This window comes from Erpetoichthys calabaricus, chromosome 17 (assembly GCF_900747795.2).
Source record: "Erpetoichthys calabaricus chromosome 17, fErpCal1.3, whole genome shotgun sequence".
Taxonomy (NCBI): Eukaryota; Metazoa; Chordata; class Cladistia; order Polypteriformes; family Polypteridae; genus Erpetoichthys; species Erpetoichthys calabaricus.
This window is the reverse complement of record NC_041410.2, coordinates 97,161,707-97,172,090: the sequence shown is the minus strand read 5'-3', so window position 1 is coordinate 97,172,090 and position 10,384 is coordinate 97,161,707. Positions and strand designations below refer to the sequence as shown.

The window sequence follows — 10,384 nt, the reverse complement described above, 5'->3', positions numbered from 1 at the left end:
CCTCAGACATCGTGAAGTCCTCGAGGAGACGCTTATTACACAAGCATTCCTTCTTGAATGTCCTCGCAAAAACTTTGTCACCGTTACTATACGACAAAAAAAAATCTCCGTTTATTTTTAACCTTTATTTTTGAACTTCCCCATTGGATTAATAACGTTTTATCTATCCATCCATCCATTATCCAACCCGCTATATCCTAACACAGGGTCTGCTGGAGCCAATCCCAGCCAAAACAGGGCGCAAGGCAGGAACAAATCCCGGGCAGGATGCCAGCCCACCGCAGGGCGCGCGCGCGCGCGCACACACACACACACACACACACACACACTAGGGACAATTTAGGATCGGCAATGCACCCAACATGCATGTCTTTGGGCTATTGAAGGAAACCCACGCAGACACGGGGAGAACATGCAAACACCACGCAGGGAGGACCCGGGAAGCGAACCCCAGGTCTCCCAAATGCGAGGCAGCAGCACTACCTTACTGCGAGGGTTAGGGTTAATAAAATTAAAGTTTCTTATTGCAGGTAATAAATGCTACAGCAAATAATGTTAAATTACTTTTAAAAGTAGAAATTACAAGTCTTACTTTTATATTTTACTTTTAAAAGATTTAAAGTCTGTAGCGTTTGAATTGTACAACCTGTAGAACACCATATTGTAAATGTTTAGTTCAGAGTCTTAGATGTATTTATTAATGACCTTAATTCTGTAATATTCTCTATCAAAATTATTAAAATAGTATGGCATTTAAATTTAATATGTACATATACAGGTTCAATATGTTATGTATAACAATATTCACCTGGCATTACTATTCTTTGAATAATTTGTATTTTGTGTTTTGTATTGTAATAATTCAATATGGGCGGCACGGTGGCGCAGTGGTAGCGCTGCTGCCTCGCAGTTAGGAGACCCGGGTTTGCATGTTCTCCACGTGTCTGTGTGGATTTCCTCCCACAGTCCAAAGACATGCAGGTTTGGTGCATTGACGATCCTAAATTGGTCCTGGTGTGTGTGCCCTGTGCCCTGCCTTGCGCCCTGTGTTGGCTCCAATGTTTAAATGGTAAAAAGAAAAGAAGTTCCGAGTCCGTGCTGCTGGAGAGTGGGCGGGGTCTAACGAGAACGCGGACGTCTTCGGGGCCTCAGGGTGTCTCGTCTGCTGGGGTCTGTTCGGGTTCTTACAAGAAAGCTGTGGAATGACCTCGAAGGGCACCCCGTTTAGTCAGGCTGAGGGGGTCTTTTGAAAATGCGCCTCTCTTTCAATACTTTGGAGCTGCTCCGTTGTCTCCCACAGGACAGCTGCTGGTGCACCGAAAGAGTTTACTGGCGGCGCCGATTCAGGTGAGGGTGTCATCTCTTTTTTTTAAATCTTGTTCTCTGTTGTTTTGATGTTTGCTCCTTCATTCTTATGTGGATTGTAACTCGTTGTGTAAATCGCTGGGCTGAAGACATCCGGAAAATCAACATTTCAACTGTAATCCGAAAAGTAAAGCCTACATAAAGTCGAAATGAAATAAATTTACTTCCAAACACTTCCATTTTCGGATTCTGTTTAACTAATGTGCGTGCGGTTAAAAAGGATGAACAACATTTCATAAAATGTAATTAAGAATATAAATTGAATACAAGTTGTGAAGTGATTTGATCCAATTAAAATGATGGGAGTTTATCCGGGTGAAACTCCGAGTGTTGCTTTGCTAACTGCAAACTCTGTAAAAGTTGAGCTTTCAAATTGTATGTAAAACAGAATGTAAAAACTGTTTGTTGATATATTAACATCGTCAGACATTTTTGAAGAGCTCCTCACACGTCCACCTCCGGTCTGACACCGACACGCCACGGATTCTATCGAACTGACTCCATGTTCACAGTTTCAGTTTCTCACTTGCTAGAACGCGCTTTAATTTTTCAGTCATGAAATCACAACCGCCAAAAGTGCGCACCATTCTCACACATGCGCAAACACATAGGCGCTCACTTTCCATGCGTGCATGTAATTATTATTATTATTATTATTATTATTACTACAAACGTCATGTTATCCAGCATTTCTCTCATTAGTCAAGTATTAAAGGATGTGACAAAATCCCGTAAATTAGCTGGGCGTTGAGGGACCCGCTGGGGTCGCTGCTGCTGAGCAACTGTTAGTTGGGAGATCTGATAGATAGATAGATAGATAGATAGATACTTTATTAATCCCAATGGGAAATTCACAATTCATCTGGGGGGGCACTTCAGACGCATTGCTATACGGCTGTCATCTGGGGGAGGTGCGGACCTAAAACTGGGTACGAAACTGAGACCCTGGCATGGTAAGGTCAGGTGCTGACACTTTATACATGCAGGCGAGATCCAACCTGGACTGACCCCAATTGCCTGGTAATTTAAAGAGGTGAAGAAGGACAGGAGTGCAGCTTATCATCACGATGGTAACGTCTGAACTCTCACCGAGTCACCGGCACGAAAATTAGACAACTTCACTCTGTAGCGCTGATCAAACTGCCGTTTCATTTTCTTTAGCCCTGGACTGACTTTGGCAACTGCTGAGGGCACAGAGTGGCTTTAAGCCATTGGGCAAAGACGATAGAGCAGTGGTTCCCAACCTTTTTTTGGCCATGCCCCACCTAGGCCTCTCTAAAATCATCATGTCCCCCTCTGTAACATCCATCCATTATCCAAACCACAGGGTCACGAGGTTCTGCTGGGGCCAATCCCAGCCAACACAAGGCACAAGCAGGAAACAAACCCCGGGCAGGGCGCCAGCCCATCGCAGGGCGCACACACACACACACACACCTTAGGGACAATTTAGAATCGCCAATGCACCAAACCTGCATGTCTGTGGACTGTGGGAGGAAACCGGAGCACCCGGAGGAAACCCTCGCAGACACAGGGAGAACATGCGAACCCGGGTCTCCTAACTGCGAGGCAGCAGCGCTACCCACTGCGCCACCGTGCCGCCCTCCACTAAACACATACCTTATTATTACCTATTCAAAAAATGAACTCCTACTCATGTGGAGGAAGCCCATAATGTCATTCATTTGGTCTAAACAAGCTTCCAAAGAACATGGAAACAAGAGGGAAAGTTCAATTACTGACAAAGAAATCACTAAGAAATTGTTAAAAAAAATATATATAATATGAAGTAATATGAAAATACAGCAAATACAGTTTAGAAAACATAATATATTGATATTCATAAATATAAAATAACTTTAATGACAGCTTTTTTTGTTCGTGTCAGTTCATGCAAAGCCATCCTACCCCTCAAAACTGCACTGTTTCGTAGAGTCATATTGTCATATCATCCGTACACGGAATTGAACCACACAGTGGCATGAAATAACACCGCGGTGCAACAAAAAAGAACAAGCGCAACACTGCTAAAGAACCATAAATACTAAATAAATAAATAAATAAATAAATAATGGGTAAGTGAATAGATCGTATGGCTGTGTCATGATTGATTCCTGCAGGGCATGCTGGGACTTGGACTTTGTAGCTCCCTTTGGTGGCCTCCATAGCACCAGAACCCTAGAATGGAGTACAGTAATTGTAATGAGCCCTCCCAGGTGTAGAGGAGAGATACAGTATTTTCAGTTCTGATATTAATTGTAGTTTTAGTTTTTATTTTATAAAATTAAATTTTTATATTTAACAATTTTTTGTTCGGTGTTTAAAATTTTAGATTTTATTTAGTTTTGGTCTTTTTACATAATATTAGTACAATATTAGGTTTTTTTTCTGTTGCAAAACCACAAATACTGGCCTACACATACAGTATTTAAGTGCAAGTTATGTTTCAGTCAACAAAGTACACTCACAGTTCATAGAGCCGTTAAATACAACTTGACTATCAATGATCCAACAGATTAAGTGGCCTAATGAGTGGAGTCAACAAGATCAAATGTTTCAACCCAAGAAACCAGTCTGTGCAGGCACGTTACTGTTAAACTTTAAACGAGAGATTTCTTAATGTTGCAACGACCTCCGCTGCAGTGAAAATATCCGCTTGACGAGCGCCCGTAATGCAGGTACACAGACGAGGTCCTCGGCCACTGGCGCCAGCAGACTGTATGGTGACGATTTGTGCTGCCAGTGCTGAAGCTGGTGAGGCACAGACTCCTTCAGAGTCACATTTACAAATATATGAACCCAAAAGAGTCGCTTATTCACTATTCAGCTGGCAGCATGCACATTGACTACTGGTTATGTTTCATAGCTCATTCTTTACACACACACACACACACACACACACACACACACACACACACACACACACAGGTAAGGTGCATATTTGGCAGAGAAAGAACGTTACATTTATGGCGGCGCGAGAGAGCGCATTTGTTTCGCAGTCCGCAGCCTTCATGTGCTCTAAATTTGCAGTTGCAATTCCACAATTCACACTCATTCAATACAAATGAAAGTACAGAGTGGTGAACAAAAAACACAGATTTCAATTTTGACCTTAATTGAAATAGTTGTTTTTAAAAAGCTTTTAATTCTGATACTTTACTCAATTTGAACATAGACTGTTCAACAACAGGATAACCAGAAAAAGAAAAGAATGTTTTATTCAAGGTCAGAATTTAGTTTTTAAATATTAGATTGTTTTTTTTTTTTTTCTTAGTCTGATCCCACTTTTTATAAAATTGAAAACCGTTTATGGTCTTACCTTTGGAGTTCATGAGCCTATCCTTCTCCATGAAAATCTCCGTCACTTTCTTGTAAAAGTCCTCCTTGTTTTCCTTTAGTTTTACAAATTTTAAATCTTCCATTTTGACAGTCCGTCAGAACAAAAAATAAAATAAAATAAACGCTGCAGTGCCCTTGGGGGTATATTTCGTACGTGGATTAGTCGTTTAGCTGGATGTAATTGTTGAAGATTTGGCCTGATCCTGGACCTGTTGGTTTTTCGAAACTCTTGCTGGATGTGTTGTCATAGCAGCGCATCCAAATCCTCAAACCTGCTCGATGTAAACAAGGATTAGCACCCACATGTGCGTGGAATTCATTTAGTCAATGCTTCGCCGTTCATGAATGAGCGACCAATTGATATCGGTGCGCAAATTATAAGAAGAGAATTTCATTTAGAGAGGGTTTTGCGCGATCGGCAAGATCCTTTATTGCTCCCTGAGGAAATTCTTTTCGAAAGATACCGCTTAAGCCGAGGGGGAATATTGCACCTCAAACATTTATTAGCACCTTATATTCGAAGTCAAACTCGGCGAAGTCGGGCTCTCACAACCACACAGACAGTATGAATTATTTTCCAAATGTTTGATCAAACTCCACTCTGATCAGTTCCATGTGCCCCAATCACATTTGGAAATCCTGGGTAATGAGAATGTCAGGCTGATTGCGAGATTCTTTATGGAACTGTGGGTGTTTTTGCCTGTGTGTTACCTACCTGCAATGGCATGAAACGCCTCTTTTATTGTCTGCACACGCAGGTGTCCAAGAAACACAATGAAAACCCGAAGGAAATCTTTCAGAGCCAAACAGACTTTACGAATTGCCTATCAAACTGCACTTTTAGATAGATGTTCCGCATCGCTTTACAGTAAGTGCCGCTGGCAAAAAAAACTCAAACAATGAAACGCTGCTTTCAGTAAGTACAATGCACACGCATTTCATTTGTCGGCCACTTTTTGCCAGCCGTCTTTTCTGGTTTGGGCTGCTTTTGCAGTGTTACCCCTTGTGCATATTAAATCTTGAAATTCTTCATGTCCTTCGAATGAAAGGTCTTGCTCCGCTTGCGTGGAAAAAATACGCCCGTTCTTTCGTCATTTTGTTAGCCTATCAAAGACTTGTTGATCATGTTTTCTAGACTCAATATATATGGGCTTTTCAATCAGCGCGGGCGCGCGCATTCGTCTCGGATGATTAGATCAAGTTCGACTAATCTACTACACCGCTGCATTTGAAAAACCGACTTATCCCGGATGAGTTTCACTGGCCTTAACTCATCCAAGAGGAGGCATCTGATCTCGGATGATTTAAGCGACGTACGGAAAATAGCCCCCTGCTCAGAGGACGAGTCAAATGAACACTTGGAACGCGTGGCAGCCATGATGCGTGCGTGTACGCGTTCTGAGTGTGCAGTGTGCCCATAACCAGCCAGAGCTATAGATGGCCTGTGCAAAGGTTAATGAGAGTAAAACTGCGTGTACGTATAGCATAATTAAGAAGAGACACTTAACAGACAACCTTATCCAAAAGCAAAGGAATGCACGCATACTGCACAAGTGTGGAAGTCAGGAGAACAAGACTGCACTGCATGGATGGATGCTGCTGCCGATTGTGAAGGAGAGGGCTGCCCAGATGCAGGCACCAGGGACGAAATCTTGCAAAATGGTGTCATTTGTTGCATTTTCGCTACATCTCTGCCCTCTTGCTGGACAACTCGAGTGCCCGTGCTGGTAAGGGTTAGATCCACAATTCCCAAAATATTGTCCTGAAACAGTGGGGTTGCTTGCAGGACTGGACTGGGACAAACCGTTTCGGTAAAATTACCAGCGAAAGCGGACAGGAGGTGCAGTGAGCTGCGTTGCGCTTGGCACTGCCAATTCATCCTGGCACACAATCTCAATCTGTTCCTCTATAGTAGGAGTTCCATCAGTAATCTCTCCCTCACCGGTTCACTATGCGTTTTCTCTGTCAGCTGATCTCTCATCTTCTCGTTCTGAAGCAGACCAAAATTACAGTATCCGCATAATTCGCGTAGCACGGCTGTGATTCATCCGCCAGCGGCTACGCTGACAAAAGTGACACCGCCTAAAGAGACGCCCTGTGTTCCAGAAAAGCGAACTTGAACTTCCGCGTCGTATGAATGAACCCACACAGTGGAGCAAGATGGCAGGCTTGGGTGCGTCAGGTGCAAAGTCCGATGAAAGCGCGGTCAGATGAGTTTGAAAAGACTCAAACCAGCGAGTCCAAGGCACAGAAGGACCACCAGGTAAAGGTAAGAAAAGGAGGGTGCATGCGGTAGTGGTGATGATGGCAGCGAAAGTTCAGCCACTCTCGTCACCAAAGGTGTCTACGAAGTTGAGTTTCTCACGATCGCTCTTTTCATTTTTTCAGTCTTCAAATCACAACAACCAAAAGTGCGCACCGTTCTCACACTCATGTAATTATTATTACAGACATTATATTATTATCCAACACAACTCAAAGAAAACACAGTTAAAGAGGATCTTTGAATGTATTCGAGTCGTGTGTGTTACTCTAAAGTAGCGTTTCTCAACCTTTAAGTATTTGCGACCCGAGTTTTCATAACAGTTTTAATCGCGGCCCCCCTAACGTTTTTTTGAAACCCTAATAAAATGAATTCCAATATTTTTTGCTGCCGATACAAGTTTAAAATTTCACTACGAATAGCGAAATTACGCCACATATGACGACCTCCAGTCTCTCGGTACGTACGAGAAGAAATCATTCTGCTCTCTAGAAAAGCCTCAAAAATACTGAATTAAAAAAGTAACTTCCATCCATCCATTTTCCAACCCGCTGAATCCGAACACAGGGTCACGGGGGTCTGCTGGAGCCAATCCCAGCCAACACAGGGCACAAGGCAGGAAACAATCCCAGGCAGGGCGCCAACCCACCGCAGGACACACACAAACACACCCACACACCAAGCACACACTAGGGCCAATTTAGAATCGCCAATCCACCTAACCTGCATGTCTTTGGACTGTGGGAGGAAACCGGAGCGCCCGGAGGAAACCCATGCGGACACGGGGAGAACATGCAAACTCCACGCAGGGAGGAACCCAGGTCCCCAGATCACCCAACTGCGAGGCAGCAGCGCTACCCACTGCGCCACCGTGCCGTCACTAAAAAAGTAACTTCTGCATGCTAATTTAGTTACGTTTATTCTGTTAGTAACATTTTAATTTTTTTAAATGAATTAAAATAATGAACACACGAGAGGAGAGAACCACAAAATAAGTGACTTTCAATTATAATTTATTTTCTCACACACACACACACACTGGCGCTCCCGACTCAAGGCGATTATGTAAATGAAGTCTGCGACGGAATATCGCAGGGAAGTCGTGGGTGGTCCTGGTAAACGTTCAGGGGTCCGATTTTAACTTATTTATTGTATTTAAAAAAACGTGGCTACAATTTAACGGTTAAAATGTGTCAGCTGAGCTAACCGACAAAAAAATGTCAAGCTTAGACTAGGAAAACCAATGCAGTCAACAATTCGAATACTACCGTCATTAACATTAAATGGAATTGCTTCATTACAGTATGTTTTAAATGTACAGTTACCTCAAATCGAAACAACTTCGGCTCAACAGTTCTGTGACACAGTTACTGTTTTATAACACACTATAAACCCAGTGACTAACAGCTGCACATAACTATTTTATAATATAAAGAGTCAACGATACGTTTAATTATTGGGTGTGCGACATGCTTGAACGCATGTTGTTTTTCGGAGAAGAAAAGGTGGCCTTGCTGATGTAGGGTGTGCCAGTATATCACTCCTCAACTTCCACAACCACCAAAACTCGTTTAGAACACACTGGAAGGTTGTTGGGGCGGCACGGTGGCGTGGTGGTAGCGCTGCTGCCTCGCAGTTGGGAGACCTGGGTTCGCTTCCCGGGTCCTCCCTGCGTGGAGTTTGCATGTTCTCCCCGTGTCTGCGTGGGTTTCCTCCCAAAGACATGCAGGTTAGGTGGATTGGCGATTCTAAATTGGGCTTGGTGTGTTTGTGTGTGTCCTGTGGTGGGTTGGCACCCTGCCCGGGATTGGTTCCTGCCTTGTGCCCTGTGTTGCCTGGGATTGGCTCCAGCAGACCCCCGTGACCCTGTGTTCGGATTCAGCGGGTTGGAAAATGGATGGATGGAAGGTTGTTAAAGCTCATTGGCTGTGTTTTTCTTCTTCCTCTTCTGGCAAAGCAACAATTAATCATAAAATAAATCACACATGCAAACAATGCGATACTGATAGCTAAACACTGCGTAAAACGTACGTTTACAAAAAAAAAAAAAAAAGTTTTACCCGTTTATTACAGTTTTTTACAGTGAAAATATACAGTTAATGAAACAAGCAAGGGGTGAAAAGCCGGTGTACTGATTTCCATGGTTCACTATTATAATTACCCAAAAAAGGTACGCTGTAAAAAAAATACATTGATTGCGGTGCTGTGCTCGCTATTTGTATTATTTTATCCATCTATCCAACCCGCTATATCCTATCTACAGGGTCACGGGGTCTGCTGGAGCCAATCCCAGCCAACACAGGGCGCAAGGCAGGAAACAAACCCCGGGCAGGGCGCCAGCCTACCGCGGTGTATTATTTTATGATTTTCTTTAAAATCGATCGCTCTCATATAGCGCATGGTTTAATAATAAGACAGAAAGGAGCGGCGCTGTATATATCAATTAGAATATGCCTTTCATTTTCCTGTCTACGGTTTATTATTATGTATATAGCGTCTTTTCTAGATTTTTTAATTCATAACAATCACATCTGAACGCTTTGAAAATCTCTTTATTTATGTTTTGGTCTGGGGACTCCGTGTGATAACATCCCCACATGCGACTCGCCAGGATGTCTAGTTATGCGATAAGTCGACCGTTTTGGGGTTCCCCCAGGGTCATGATCACACTCACTTTAATACCAGGTTTCTTTTTTTGAAGGGAATGACACCAAGAAGAGTAAACCAATCGACCTCTTCATCAAAAATGATCAAAAGGATTTGAAGTTGTGCGGGTCACATCAACCGACCCCTGGGGTTCACCCCTTAATGAGACAGGGTCGAGGTTTCGCCGCTGCCGATATATAACAGTTATTTCCTGGGTGTTACTTATTGTACTTGTGCCAAAATAAGCACCTTGTTTTTTTTTTTTATTAAGTTAGAAAATGTAGGCATGTCACCGGGCCTAAAGGGTGATAAGAATAATGGATGGAAAGTTACTCTTTTTAAAACATTACTTATTTAATTTCGTTCAAAGACATTTTTGTTCTGTAAATATCTGGTCACGGTGGTTTGCTCAGACCGCCGCTCTGCACATTCAGCCGTAAGACGCGGACACGCGCACGCAGCTTTGCGGTCGTTTAAATTGCCGCTCGAGGGTCCGTTTTGCCGACGGGAGCAGCTGTGTGACGCCTAAAGAGAGGAAAATACGGAAAATCACACGTTCAAGTGACCCCTCTGAAGCCGAATTTCAAGCAGTAACGTAAGCCGTAATTTATGTTATTTTGTTCGTTTATTAACATATTTACATTCGATGTGGCAAAAAAAAAGGAAAAACTGCCCCGTTTTGGAGATTTCCGCAGCATAGTGTCCCCCTTTGGGTTAGGGTGGGTTTGCCCAACTGGGATCCCCCTAAACTTTGCCTACGCCGTGGATGCA

General features: G+C 43.2%; 1 protein-coding gene across 1 annotated transcript in view; it reads left to right on the top strand.

The window, feature by feature from the left end:
* Positions 1–6,906: 6,906 nt before the first annotated feature.
* LOC114667936 (beta-1,3-galactosyltransferase 2-like) overlaps positions 6,907–10,384 on the top strand; it is a 43,263-nt gene continuing 39,785 nt past the window's right edge. Inside the window, exon 1 of the mRNA XM_028823471.2 lies at positions 6,907–6,973. The gene's annotated coding sequence lies outside the window, so the exon portion shown is untranslated. The remainder of the gene's footprint in view (positions 6,974–10,384) is intronic.